Source organism: Cervus canadensis, chromosome 6, assembly GCF_019320065.1.
Source record: "Cervus canadensis isolate Bull #8, Minnesota chromosome 6, ASM1932006v1, whole genome shotgun sequence".
NCBI classification, from domain to species: domain Eukaryota; kingdom Metazoa; phylum Chordata; class Mammalia; order Artiodactyla; family Cervidae; genus Cervus; species Cervus canadensis.
The window spans coordinates 53,489,347-53,504,044 of NC_057391.1; the positions used below are offsets into that span (position 1 = coordinate 53,489,347).

At 50.4% G+C, this 14,698-nt stretch overlaps 1 long non-coding RNA gene across 1 annotated transcript; it reads left to right on the forward strand.

Moving 5' to 3' along the window:
* The first annotated feature begins 1,669 nt into the window (after positions 1-1,669).
* On the forward strand, positions 1,670-7,331 carry LOC122444339. Its single transcript, XR_006270194.1, has 4 exons — positions 1,670-1,823; positions 2,634-2,955; positions 3,189-3,277; positions 6,555-7,331. It is a non-coding gene; the product is annotated as an uncharacterized LOC122444339 (long non-coding RNA).
* The last annotated feature ends 7,367 nt before the right edge of the window (positions 7,332-14,698 follow it).

Here is a 14,698-nt window from a genome sequence, read left to right on the forward strand (position 1 = left end):
ACAGTCAATATACTGGAGGGCCATGTATTATTCATTGTTATCCAATGAAAAATTTGCTAAGGTGTTTCCATGCTGAATGTCTGATTGATTCATTGATTTCTTGATAGTTACTTCCAAAAAGTAAAGGCTAAATTTGATATTGAGAAGTGGGGCTGGAAGCCAGAAGCCCCAATTCCTTCTTTTATTACCAACTAGCCTGCTGAAAGACCTAGTTTTCCAAGCCTTTAAATGATATCTTGCTAATAGAATAGTTTTCAGGCTTCATGGTTAATAATTGAGAGGAATAGTTGGATCTTCCACTGAAAATTGCTACGTATGTGGCTGCTTCCCCTTCTGTCCCATGTAGGGAAGCCAGAAATATTAACACCTAAATGCCCATAGCCTGTGAATGCCTAACTAGTGTCTTTTATGAATTCCATTAAATTAAAATTATTTTTAATCTCATTTTATTATGAGAAAGTCCCCAAAGGGAAAGATCAACTGTCCAATCTATTTTCAACTGTAGATGAGGCTAGCTGCAATGGAGACCTCATCACCAACATTTTAAATGAAGTGTGTGGCTGGCTTAAGCTCATCACCACTCACTCGAGTTTGGGTCAATACACTTAAATATGGGTGGAAAGTTTGGAACTTTTTTAAGCAAATCCATTCTCCAGACACTGACCCAGTAGTTAGTTCCCTGATCATACCTGATGAATGCACTTCTCCCCCAAAACTAAAAATTAAAAAATAAAACTATTAAGACCTCAGTTTGTTTTGGTTATAATGAACTGTTTTCCTTCTGTCTTGTAGGTTTTCTTCTCCAATTAAGTGACCCGAAATACAATGTGACCCCTCTTTATATGGGTGCATCTGATCGCCCTCTTTCTTTCCTCCATCAGACAAGCTGGCCTTCCCTAGAGGGTGGGCTGGCGTGAAAGGGTTAAAGGTTGTCTGGTCAAAATGACCCAACAGAAGGAGCCCGGCCCAGAGCTGAAATCTAAGTGCTAATGACCGCTGCCCTTCACCCCGCTGCTGTCCACCGGCCGGACCTGAGGCCGGGTAGGGGCCAGGACTGGGAGTGGGCACAATGTTCTGCATTTAACATTTGAACTTCTCCTATCCAAGGCAGCAGGCCGTTTTGTCCTGAGGTCGCTGACCCTGGCTCCCCCATCAGCTGCCCTGAAACCTTAATTGAATGACAGATGGTCATCTTCGGGGGCGCCAGAAGCTGCGGGCTGCCAGCCGCGCAGGGGCTGCGGCCCCAGGCCCCAGCGGTCCTGCCCCAGCCCTGCCAACAAGGGGCGGGCAGCAGAGGCAGCAGGAGGCCCGCGGGAGCGGCGGGCTTGGTGGGTCTCGGCCAAAGGCGTGGCCCCGCGCCCCCTGAGGAAACAAGCGCCTAAGTGGTCACACGGGCGAATACCTGGTTCCTGGCGCCCTAACCAGCCTCCCAGGCAGAGCGCCCCAACAGTGCAGGCCCTATAGGCCTCGGGCCCCGGAAGGCAGCCGAGAAGGGACAAAACGTCTCGCCTCAGTGTCGAAGGCCCGTATTCCAACAACCGCGGGCCCCAAGCGTCGAGTTCTGGAGTCCGTGCGGCCTAAGGCAAACAGGCCACCGTCCAAGCCCAGGGTGCTCATCCCCAGGTGGGTCCGCCCTCCTGAGCCGGCGAGAAGGCCCGAAAAAGACCGATCCCATGCCGCAGGCGGCCTGCCCTGAGTCATCAAGAGCGCCTTCGGGCGAGCGCCATTCTCGGCCGGAGGCCACGCGAGCCACGCTGATGTTCGAGCGCTGGCGCCCCAAAACCACCCCACTGCAAGGAGCTTTCAGGGCTCTAGAGTAAGAGGTGGGCGCCCCAAAAAGGGCCTGGAGGCACCAGAGTCCAGCAGCGCTGCCTCAGCCGCTCGTCCGCGCCCTAGTGTCCTATTTCTTTAAAATAAAAGCTGCGAGCCCTACAATTACTGGGATTACAGTGAGCGGGTATTGATCTGCAGCCGGCATTGTAGGATCAAGCAGGCGGGCGGAGGCAGACATCGCCGTTTCCACCCCTTAGCCTCCGCCTAGGCCTGCAAAGCGCTAAAAAACCGTTTCTAAATGTTTGATTTCAAACGCACCATCAACACCTGCTGCAAAAGTACGACCACCACCCCCCCCTCCCCGCCTGCACCTCACCTCCTCCCCTCCGCCCGTGGGCCTCCCAGGCCCGAGCCAACTACATCGCCACCTTAAGCCCCCCACCCTTTTTTTTCTTTCTTCCTTTGTTTTTAATTACTGAGGGAAAATATACACATAAGCAAAAAAAAAAAAAAAAAAAAAAGCCTCCCCGGCAGGCGCGAGCGGGGGTGTTGAGGAGGCCGGCGAAGGCGGTAATGCAACCCTAATGCACAGATAGCTGACATCAACTTCCGTCAGGCAGCTCCTGGAGATCGAACCTTTCGATTGTAACTGGGACAATTTGCATAGTGATTCCCTTTCAGAGCTTTCCCGGGTCCATAACAAGCCCAGGCAGCTATTCAAATGCAAGTTGCAACCCCAAATGCAAGGCTAGCCGGACCAAAAAGAGCCTTCCGGCGCTCGGGAGAAGCGAGACCCGTGCTTTGGATCTCATCCTTCTCTCTTCTTTTTTTCTCTTTCTCTTCTCGGGTTCCTGATTTAGCTGGGAGCTGTTTATTTATGGCTGCAAATGTGTGCGTGCGAGAGAGAGGGAGAATTGATCTTTGCCTGGACTTAAAGATGGAGCCGAAGGCGCTGGAGGGAATTTGGGTTTGTGCGCCTAGCTCAGACCGGGGCGCCGAAGGGGGCCGTTTGGCACGAAGCCCGAGGTCGCTCTTTTCCGCACCCCTCACCTCGCGACCTTTCAGGAATCTGAGGGGTCCTGAAGCGGCCTGGCTGACCCACCTCCCCGGGGCCGAGCTACCGAGAAAGGCTTCATGGAGGGAGCCATCCCGTCCCCGTCTTTAAAATGAGCGCAATAAAAGGTATCACCTGCGACTTGTGCGGATCACTTTTTCTTACTGTGCACTGGCTCGGGGGCGGGAGCGGAGAGTACAGTTTCCGGAGTCGGAGGGGCGGGGGGGGGGGGGCGCTTATGGGGGGCCTTATAGGATCCCGGGGAGCGGGGAATTAGGAGGTTAGAAGTTAGGCTCCCCGGTTTCCCGGTTTCTTTCTCATTTGAAATTATGCAGATTGACTCTCGTTTCCTCCCTCCTAGGGGGCAAATCCTCAAACGCGAACCTGATCACTTGTCACAGAAGCAACTTGCCATGAAATCCGCTAATGCGCCGCGACTCGCCCACCCGGGTAAGCCTCTCTCACAGGCGCGTGCGGAGGTGGGGGTGGGGGACAGGCCGGGGCAGGGGCTCCAGGGGCCCGGAGTCGCTGGTCCACTGCTGAGCCTGTAGCCACGCAGACTGGGTGGGAACCGAGGGCGGAGGGCAGAAGCCGCGTCACGGTCAGGGAGCCGAGCGAGGGCGCCCCCCTCCCACCCTGCCCACCCAGCTTCGGCGCTAACAGGTCCTCCTGGCAAATTTAAAGTAGCAAATGAGGGCGGGGAGGAGGCCTCCCAAACAGGGTGTAAATATCCGGGCGTGCCAAGCGTGGCGGCGGGTACGCGAGAGCGCGTCTGCGGTCTACGAGCGGTTCTCCCGCGAAGACGCGTGCGGCGGCAGAACTGCACCTGCATCCGTGCAAGTCGTAGAAATGGAGATAGCCAGGGTCACTGACCTGGGGAAAACCCCGAGTTAGAACTTGTCTACACTTCCCTAGGCTGGTTCCTGCTTTCTAAATCCCCCAGGTGGCTTGTTGTCTCTGCAAATCCAACCCAAACCTGCTCAGGATTATCCCAGGCCACTGTCCTTGCAGCACTGACCATTATTGCGATGGAAGAACCAGCTCCTCTGGTCAGAGAGCATAAAGCGGCGGCTAAATTCGTGTCTTTCCCCACCCACCCTCCCCGCCCTTTAATGGTGAGAAAATATAGGCTTCTCAAATCCGCAGAAGCAACCAAACACACATTTCCCAATGTTCTTTGTTTATATCGGTTCGGGTGCTGGAAGCTGTCTGACAACGAGATTTTTCGTTGAGCCTGTTTTATGCAGAGCACTTGGGATATTTTTCAGTCTTGTATCTTAAATATATATACATATATATATATATATAGAATGCTTTCTGGATGGTTTTGCAATAGGTTTCTTAAGGAACAGATATGTTCGTAAGTGTTCGGGATTGAATGGTGAGAGAAGCTGCCTGGGAAGGTATAAATAAACCCAATGCAAATTAAAAACACATTGAACAGAAGAAATGATTATGAATGAAGATGAGGGAATTAACTAGTCTGGGAAAAAGTGATTTTAATGTCTGAATTTTCCAGATTTCATGGTCACAAATAACAAATTGAAAGGAATTTAGTCTATCCTTTTACCTGTGTTTTCTTTATGCACAATGGAAGAACACAGGCCCTCCTGGGTTTGTCTGTCAAGCGCACATTTCTAAGCATTTCAATGGACAAATCAGCTTTGGGATGTTTTCCTACTTTTTCCGTAAACCACAACCAGTTTAGTTCTGATGGAAAACAATTTAAAATTAATTCGGGTTGTAGAAAAAAAAGAAAAAATATAAAATCCTAACAGTTAAACTATTACCAGATTCCAAGGGGTTAATTTCATATAAATAACCCACTTGCCTGTGAGCACAGAAGGTGGAAGTTAGAGGTCCTGGCAACAAAAAGGCTCCGGTGGTGACACAGCTTTTTGAGTCTGAGGGGGTCTGCAGAGGCTCTGAGCCTAGCTTTGGGTTTGTTGCATCCCTCTTGCTCGCTTAAAACAGTAACTCAAGATGTAAGTAAAAGTGTTTTCATTTTTTATTGATCCCACTAACATCTTTCATTATCCAGCATGTAGCCACAGCAAATTATTGCTCATTTGATACCGAGAATTCTATTGACCATCGCTTTCGTTGGAGAGAGAATTCTAACTACTGGGCTCCTCTGTAGTCAGAGCTGAGGCTGAGAACATTCCTCGGCTAAAACCCAAGTAAATTGAGCCCTCTGCCTCCCGGAATTGATGGAGATGTGTTCATTACATGAAGCCACGTGAATGTGCATAGAGATCTGCTTTTTACTCTGCCTGCCTTGCCCCCACTCATGCAAAAGGTCAGTCCCTTTGGAACAGATCTGCCTACTTGGAGAGCTGGGCATTCGTTAACCTCTCCTGGAGCCCTTCTGGCAACTTCTTTCCAACTCTGACCAGGGTTAGGGCAAGGGAAATGATGCAACAAAAGCCTGCTCTTAAGGTCAGTCCTGTGCTCAAAACCACCCCAATGTAGACACCTATGGAAATCATTACCCACACCCTCCCCCCCAAAAAAGACTCCTAAAATATCCAGATGAGCGACTTTATGGTCTGGATACAACTTTCTAAATTAAACTACCATCCCCTTCAACTCTCCTTGTCATCAAAGAGGTCTAAGTACTGGACGAGAGAGCTCTGAGTTCAATGTCTGTTTTCTCTTTGGTTGGCAATGGGTGTCCAGCCCCGAAAGACAGGCCAGGCGACTCCGGTGCTCCCGCCAGTGCAGGAAGAAAGCGTCCCCTGCCGCCTGCGCCCCCAAGCCCCCAGTGAAGGCCTGACCTTTGACCCTAGGGCTAGCAGCTTCGGAGTACTCATGGCTAAAGAGGGAGGAAGGTAGAGAAAAGAGACTGGAGAGAGGGTCCAGGAGAGGAAAGGAGAGACCAGACTTGTTTCCCGAGAAGTTAGTGGCACGTAAAGGAGTCCAGAGCTGCCCCAAGCAGGCGCCAGGCGAGGTCTCAACTCTCGGGCTGCCTTCGCCTTTCCCAAAGTGGCTTCCTCAGATCTGCCTGTCCGGACCCAGGCGCCCTTTTGGTCTCCCTTCGGGCGTCTCCCTGAAAAGTGCCCCGATTCGAGGGTGCGCTGAACTGGCACTCCCGAAGCGCAGAGAGAGCCGTCAAGCCTGACAGCGAGCGGGGCCCGACCACCGCTAGCCCGCCGGGCTTGTCACATTCCCCAGTAGTACATAATCCACGGCCGCTACACGGTAAGCCCTCCACCCCAAGAGGAGGCCAGGACGGTCTTGGAGAAGCTATGCCCGTGGGGACTCGGTAGAGGAGATGGTTTGGTTAGGTTTCATTTCCACAACCACCAGGTTTTCCACTAGGTTCCAGAACAAACGGAGAGCAAATTAATGCGTTTAACAAATGAGTCGGCGCTTGCAGCCCGCCAAACGGCTCCAACTCCAAATCCGAAGGCGGATTTGGGGCTCTTAGGGACCGTCTAGGTAGTTTATTTTCCTAATGTTGCTAAATGAGCGTGAAACTGTTCTCTCGGGGACCGCGCTCCATGAACCTTGTGCGTATGGGAGCCACTCTTGTTCTAGAACAAGTTAGTAACGGGTTGGGAGCATGCTCTGAGCACGCGAGACTCTCGCCCAAGAGCAGCAGCCTAGAGATGAGAGTAGATTCTAAGTGGGCTTTCAGGGGTTGGGAGATAGGGGAGGGGAATTGAAGCTGGGATTCATACGGTGGATTTTTTTTTCTTTGTTTTTCTTTTTGTTTTTAACGTAGATAGATAACCCCAGCAGTGGTGTAACCAGCGCGCGCGCCCAAAGCCGTCTTGTCCCTCGAATGCGCTCACCGCCGGCAACACTTGGAGAATCCAGCCCACAGTGGTTTCGAAAACCCCATTTTCCTGATTGCAGCTCAGACTCTGGAACCCCGAGAGCCGCCCCAGAGAGGGAGCCTGAATCGGGCCAAGTAGTGGGTCGGGGGCACACAAACACGCACGCACGCACGCACATGCACACACAGGCAGAGAGCAGTGCTTCATAGGATCTAAGATCCAGAGTGGCTGGAAGCGGGGTCTGGGAGGCCACGGCTGAGGGAGCCAGCAAGGCCCTGGTGCTGCCCCTGCCAGAGTCGTGCAGCCACTGAAGCAGCCTGATCCTGATAGTTATTTTGGGGTTGGGGGGGGGGGGGGCGGACCTGGAACCCAGGTTTGAGCTAAAGAAAGTAAGGGCAAGTGACAGATGACCAAGCATTTCTTTGAAATGAGGAAGAACTGAGACCTACCCAGCTGGCCTGGCATTAGGGCAATCTGGACATTAGGAAACTACTCTCCTCGCGCACACAGCAGCACACATCCTCCGATGGCAAGCTCACCCATGCCCAGCAAGGGCCACTGCACCTCCTAACTGCTTTGTCGGCCTCCTCCAGGTTTTGCCAGGCAAATGAAACAAGAACTCAATAGTAAATTATTTTGTTCAGACTTCTGTCTTTTTATGAAAATAAAAGGCAACACTTTGTCATTTTTAATCATATAAGCAGACAATAAACCTAATCTTGATATTGATTTTTCCAGAATCAAGTGATTTTGTGCAGTGTCTGTTTTATTTCCTTTCTGAGGAAGAGCCGTTTGTTGGTAGATGGTGTGGCTCTAAGACTGCACTCCAGTGGGCAGGTGCTTATCTGAAACATGTAGCTGATTGTGGACTTTGAAGCCAGATAGCTAAAATGGGGTTCTGCCTGTGTGGCAGGAAGTTTGGTTTTTGTCTAGTTATCTAGATAATGGTTTCAACCTCTGGTGCCCTAGGATAGATTTAAGACTCAGCTGGTGCTTTTAGAAGTTATCGCCTCAGAGTTTCATGGCAATTTTTTTCAAAATAAAATCAAATAAATAAAAATAAAACCAATAACCCCAAAATCTTAATGTTATTGGTCCCAGACAGCACCGCGAGAAGCATTAGCAAGGGAAGCACACTCTCCCAGCAGCCCCAAGTTTAGGAAAGGAGTATGACCCTGAGCTGGCCGACCTTGGACGACTGCAAAAGCTGAGTAGAGAAGTGGCAGGGGATGCAAGTTCCTGCTAACGGGCTCAGAGACATGGATGATTTCTCTGAATTCTGGTGTTCTCTCTTTCCTTTGTCAAAAACAAGGTGATATTTGATGCTGATGCCAAATGGTGTTGGCACCTTTCATGTGAAAGTCTTGAGGTGCAGGGAGGTGGGCCTGGCCTCCACCTACCTATAGAAGGAAGGGGGGGGGGGATGAGGGGAGAAAGCTTCAGAGAAGAAAAGAATGAGGTGGAGAGAGGAAGAAAGAAAAAAAAATGAAAAGAGATGGAGAGGAAAATGAAACTGGAGGAAGAGGGTAAGAGAGAAATAAAAGGGGGAAAGAGAAGTAAAAAGGATGGTGAAGGAGAGGAAGAAAGGAAAAGAAGGAAAAAAGATTTCAAAAGACCTAATAAAATTACCCCGTCCCTCGGAGGGAATTGTTTGCTCTGTGGACTACGTGGGAATTTTCCCACAGCTCTGGGTAGTTTCTCCTCCCTCCTGAAATGCAGAACAAATTACAGTCGCCAGCATAAATTAAAATCCCCGAAACTCCTACTCCAATCCAAAAGGCTGGACTCAGGGCGCGCTGACCGCGGACCCACTGGCAACCCTACCATCCACCAACTCCCCCAGCCACACCCCTCCCCTGCCCCCGCAGTGAAAGGCAGAGGTCACCACCACCCCATTCCACCCCCCACCACCAATTTCCGACCCTGGCTAAGGGAAGGGGTCTTGATGGTGCTATGCCCTGCGGAGGGGGATGGAACCTCGGGCCTTAGAGAGACCCTAGGGCTCTGACCTTTGCCGCCGTCCTCTGGGGTCAGCAGTTAACCTATCGCTCCCCGCCCCTCTTCCCTTCCCGCCCCGGTCACTCAGCGGCCCCGGGCTAGGGAGAGTGCGTCAATATTTGGGACCAGCGTGGGGCAGGGAGAGGCGTCCAAGCAGGATTGCAGAAGGATGGAGCCCAAACCTGCGTGCTCCTTCCGTTCCCCACACCCAGAAGACCCAGCCTCAGAGATCCCTCGCTTGCCCGGCGCTCAATGCCAAGGCCCAGTTAACCCCGTGCCTGGTAATGAACCCGCTAAGGCACGTAGGAAGAGAGTGGGCATCTTTCTCAGTTTTTCCTGACCTGTTTAGAGCAATGTATCTTCATTCAAAGTGTTACACACCCTTCAGACACCAGCCACCCACCCTTTTGCATTTGGGGAATTCAAAGAGCCTTGGATGAGAGGGGGAGCAGTGTGGAGTTAGCCTTGTGTCCCCTTCAAGCCCGAAACCTTGGACTAGTCTCTGGGAGCAGGTGCCAAGAGAACCAGTGAAGAAATCGGGCCAAAGTCCATGCTACGGGGCCCAGCTGACCGCCTCCTGTTCCCTCCGGGACTACGGGAACCAGCCTAGCGCCTGCCCCATCCCACTTCCAAAAGCGCCTGCGACCGGCGCCCCAGAGGGCTCTCCCGGCGGGGACGAGGGGGCGGGGGGGCGCGGTGGCGGGTGGGGGAAGCGGGCGCAAGCCGGAGGCTGCCGAGGCTGGCGAAGCGCCCCCAGCCCCCAGCTCACCGCTGCTTGGGGTTTTCGCGGTCTCCCTAGCTGGAGCCGGGGCCGCCAGGAGCCGAGAGCGTTAGGTTCAAATGCATCAAGGCTCTGAAGTCATTTATCCGGTTTCATAAATAATTTTCTTATTACACTTAAGCCCGATTCCTGCCCCCTTCCCGTTTTTATTGCGGGGTTTCAGCGGCTAAAAAGTTTCTAAGTCGGGTGGGCTGTTGTTTTCCTTTTTCCATCATTAACATCATTAATATAAGCTATCAATAACCCTGTCGTTCGGAGCCGAGTTTCACGGTATTGATCCACGCGGCTATTCATCTCTGCCATGCAAGACACGGAATAATTTTCGCATTACAGTAGCTTGGATTTGCTTTTAATTCATATTTAAAGCTGCAACCGGCTCGGTGGAGCGCTCTGCGAAAGACTAGAGGCGCCTAATTAATAATAAGTTAGAAACGAAGGAAGGCACCGGCGAATAAATAATTAATACAGACATCTATGTCTCTTTGAATATTGCTCCTTTAAAAATTTAGACTTACCAGGACCATACTGTAAGTCTGCAATTTATATTGCAGGGATGATTTAAGAAAGCTATTTTTTTTCCTTGAAATACAATACTAAATTATTTACAGTGTTTTTTGCAAACCTAAGTTCCTTCATTAGCCAGGCCCTCGGGTTTGTTCCTTCCAGGTGGAAAACACCAATTAAAAAAAACAGTAATCAAAATAAGAATCACAATAAACTCCCAAGAACCACTGGCTATGATTAGTTTAAAGGTGGCAAGGGTGGGGGCAGATTGGCTGGAAGAGAGGCATATGGGGTTTTCAGAGGAGCAAAGAGCTGCCCTGTGGGGGGCTTGAGGGGGAGGGGTTATTAGAGAAAACAAAAAAATCTAAAGTCAGTGGCAGTGACTTGGGACATTCACTGGTACTGGAAGGAACAAAGTTTTAGGTAAACTCAGAGTTCCCAAGGGGACCCAGGGAGTGTCCCAGGTCCTCCGGCTACAACTCCCCCTGGGAGGAGGGGGAAATAGAATTTTTAAAGAAAAACTATTGAAAGCCAGTTCTGGACTCCAGGCTAGCTGGGAGCTACCAGTGGGCTAGGAAAGATAACAAAATTTAAGTGGGTCAAAGTGACTGAGAATCAGACAAGGGTTTGTGTGAGAGCGACTAGGATTTGTTTGCAATATTGTTAGCAATATTGATTTTTTTTGTTACTTGGATTAATGTATGTTAAACAGGGAAATACAGGCATTAGTCAAGTACATTATAATCATCTATTGTTGAGAGCAACCTTTCTCAGGTGAGTGCTGGAGACTCAGGACTGCGAAGCACTTCCAGGGGCTCAAGAGCATCCAGGCCCAGATAGGGGCATCCGGGAGCCCACAGGGGCTGGTGGTGCAGAAAGAAGGCAACCTCAACCCCAGCTTGCTCTTCCTCCCGCTCCTTTTAGAATTACAGGCTTATTTAACCAATCTACTAGCTAGGTATGTCAGACTCAATCTCTAGCTGCGTAGGTGACTACAGAAATGTACAAGCTAAGTCATCTCAGTTGCATCCGACTCTTTGCAGCCTCATGAACTGCAGCCTGCAGGTTCCACTGTCCATGGGATTTTCCAGGCAAGAATACTAGAGTGGGTTATCTGGAGAGGTGGAGACATTCTTGACACCGAAAATTCTCCACCAGCCCCAGGCATTTTCCCACAGCCTCCTAGCCCAGCTTCTGGGTCTATTGGTCCTGGTGACCATCCCTACAACCCTCTTGGGTCTTGACCTAAGGCTGGGAACTCCCACATCCCAGTAGGTGGCCTGAGGCCTGGCGGAGCACATTGGTGTGCCTACACGAGTACATGCACATGCATCCACACCAGTTAGACCTGAAAAAAAGATACGGACTGGGGAGAGAGACACCTGGAGACCCTCCCAGTCCTGACTCTGGATCTTGGGTGCTGGTGCAGCCCTGGGAAGTGTGCCTCTGAGACAACAGACACCCCCCACATAATAGTCCCCAGTCATCCCCTCACCCCAAGGCAACCGCAGGCCCACTCCTCACTGGCCCTGGCGCCTTGCCCCCCCACCCCACAGTTGGGGGGAGGGGTTCTAAGACCACACACTCTGCTTTTTTTTCCTCATCCCTTCTCCTGCACCCTGGCTCACTGCATTTATGGAGCAAGACCCTGCGACATGAAGTTCCCAGGAAGTGAAGGTGAAGGTCTTTTACGAGCTCCACTCATGTTAAAGGGCTTGCACAGGACCCTTTGGGCCTTGGATGGTTCAGAAGGGGACAAAAGGGTTAGAGGGTAAGGATTGTAAGGGGAAAGACTTCTGGGCACCATTGCCCAGATGGCACCGGGGCAGACACTTGCCCAGAGCCCAAGAGTCACACAGCTGAGGCTGGTTCTCTTGTCATCTGCAGGGACAAAGGAATAAGAAGGCCAAGACTTGCAAGATGAACAGGGCCGGATGGGCAAAGAAAGAAGGGAACGTGTAGAAACTGTGAAGGGGAAAGGAGAGATGAAGGTTGGGAGGGGAAAAGGCGGCTCAACCTCGAGAAAACACATGGCCAGGTGCAACCCGGGCGGGAGGTACAGGCAAGGGATGGGGAGCCCAGAACACCAACACCAGCGTTTCATTTTTAAATCTTCTAGGTGTCTGCGGGTCAAATAAAGACAAGGGCAGTAACGATTATTCTGTTAAATCTATGGTACTTGACTTCGCAAACACTAATTGATTAGACACCAAAATGATTTGTTTAAAGAGTTTTCCTTCCCAAGTGCAGCTGCTCTCCAGCGGGTCGGCGTGATCCTGCAAGGCTGCGGAGGAGCTCACCAAATGGGCCACGCTCCTGGCTGCAGAGGCTGCAACCAGCCCAGGGCTCTGGGGGCTAGTCCACACCCGTCCACCTCAGATTCTGGGCTGACCTGCCACCCTCGACTTCCATCCTTGCTGTCCACCAGGTCCGAAGCTTGGTGCACCTGGAGATCATCGTAAGCCAAATTTGCCCTCTCTCCAACCCTTTTGCTCAGAGTTGTCCTCACTTTGATCTGCTCCAGTGAAAGGACCCCTTTTCCCTTTCCCCTGTCCTCCCCAGTCTCCAGCCCTGTCGTTCTCTACATCAGGGGCTCACCGGCTAACCTGGAATAGAGCCCCAGAAAGGAAGCACTGGAAGAGCATTTACCACCGCCCCAAATCTGGTAAATTCATTGCCCTACTGCACCCGCAGCCCAGATAGGGCTCCTTTGTAATATACTTCAACAATACAAAGACTAGGAAAGAAAATCCACTGAAGGGTTGGCCAGAGAAGGTCACCTGCCCCACAATCTAGCTGGCTGCATCCATAGCGGGGTCTTGAAAACAGTGTGTTCCACCTGGGAGCCTTGGACCCCATCCCAAGCCCCAGGGCATCAGGAAGCCCCTCTCCCTTTAGGGCTCTTAGCCAGAGATCTTGAAAAGCCCTAGCCAAAAGCTCTTAGCCAGAGATCTTGAAAAGGCAGCCATTGGAATGAATTTAAGTCCAGGAAAAGCCGCCTCTAGCTTATCTGGTTGCCCAATTGCCCAAGAATGAACAGGGAGAGGCTCACAGACCCATCTGAGGTCCTAGAATGTTGGACCACCTGGGCATCTCCTATAACCCGGAGTCTGCTGAGCTGGCAGGAGCTGTCAAAGAGCTCTTCACCAGAGCATCTTCTCTTTAGGATTTGGAAAGTGGAGGTAGGAAATGCCACAAAGGAAAGTGTGAACCCACACTATATATAGTGTGCAAAACATAATTTACATTAAAAAGGAAAAAACTAACAACAGATGAATAAGAAGTATATGAAGGTCAAAGATTGATGAAGAGGGCTCAAATAATTGATTAGCATTTCCTTGGCCCTCATAAAGTGGAGAGAAGCCACTGACTAAATTTTTTTAATAGTTGTCAATAGGGAATCACAGGCCACCCTCTTCTGAATTTTTCCTATTCTAAGCCAATAGCAATTTTCTGGATAAAAAAAAAATTCTGCAGAGGTGGGAGGAAGACAGGAAGCACCCAGGCTAGAAGCACCCAGGACCAAATTCTTCACCCACAGTTATCAGGTGCCTAACTCTACCCGGTACCAAAGAAATGGTTCCTCACCAAGAGTTTAATTCTAGACTTGCTACAGGCATCAGAAAGGCTGGTGAGTTACATTCTGAGGCCCTGGTCAAGGAACCAGCCTTGCCATGAAGCCCTGGGTGAGGGAATCCACCCCGACACTCAGGTTTGCTCTTTGTGCTGTCTACAAACAGGAAGCAAACATTTAATGACTCAGAGGGGCTGGAAACAGTTCTTTGGAAGGGTACTGAAAACTGGGACTGAGTCATATGCCACATCTCTGTTACTCACAAAGAACACCAAAGCAGCAACTCTGAGACCGATAGAAGGTTCTCAAAGAACCTTGTGTAGCCAGCATTTGGAGGAAAGACCTTATTCTCATTCTCTTTTCTAAGCCTTCGGGGGTCACCGGGCAAGCTCTAGCCCACGTAGCATAGGAAGGACTGGACCTGCCTGACCACCACCAAGCAGCACTCCAACATCTACAAAATAAGTAGTCTGAAATCCTTGTTTCCACACTGAAAATATTGCCAGCAACAAGCATCCAGTCCATAGTCTTGTTTCCTTTTTTCTTAAATATATACGTGTATGAAACAGAGTGGTGAATAACATTTTTTTTTAAGTACTCAAAATCTAACCAGCTAACAATGAGCCCTCCCCTCAAGCTTCTTGGCTATTATATAGAACTGTACACATCCTGTAACCACATACATTAAACCCATCAAGTAATTTCAAGAGACCCATTCTTGGGCTCTTCAATCCTCCATAGTGCACCTGATGGGTGCCAGGCTGGGCAGTGGGAGGTGGAAGGGCAGAGAGGGACAAAATGACAAAAAGCTATCCCAGTTCTCTGGTTCCCCCCTATACACACACACACACACACACACACACACATGCACACGCACACACATAGATATGCATTCACCCTAACTAGGCCTAAGAGCACCCATCCTGCCCAACATACATTCTTAGTAACAGGAAAGTTTTCCAAGACATTGAATAAGAATAAAATGTTTCTGAGAAATCACTGCAATTCAGTCAACTCCAGGAAAACAAAGGTTAAATAGAAGGCATAAATGACCAAGAAAAATTAAGATTTCCTCCCCAAGCAAGTCCTGTACACACTTTAGTCCACCATATAAATACTTCTCCAGATTTTTACTTTGGCTCCTCCTTTAGGACCAGCACTGAACCAGGCCCCCTTTCATAAGGTGGGGAGAGGGAGAGTTAAGCTCACCTGATCCCAGCTCTCTTCAGGTA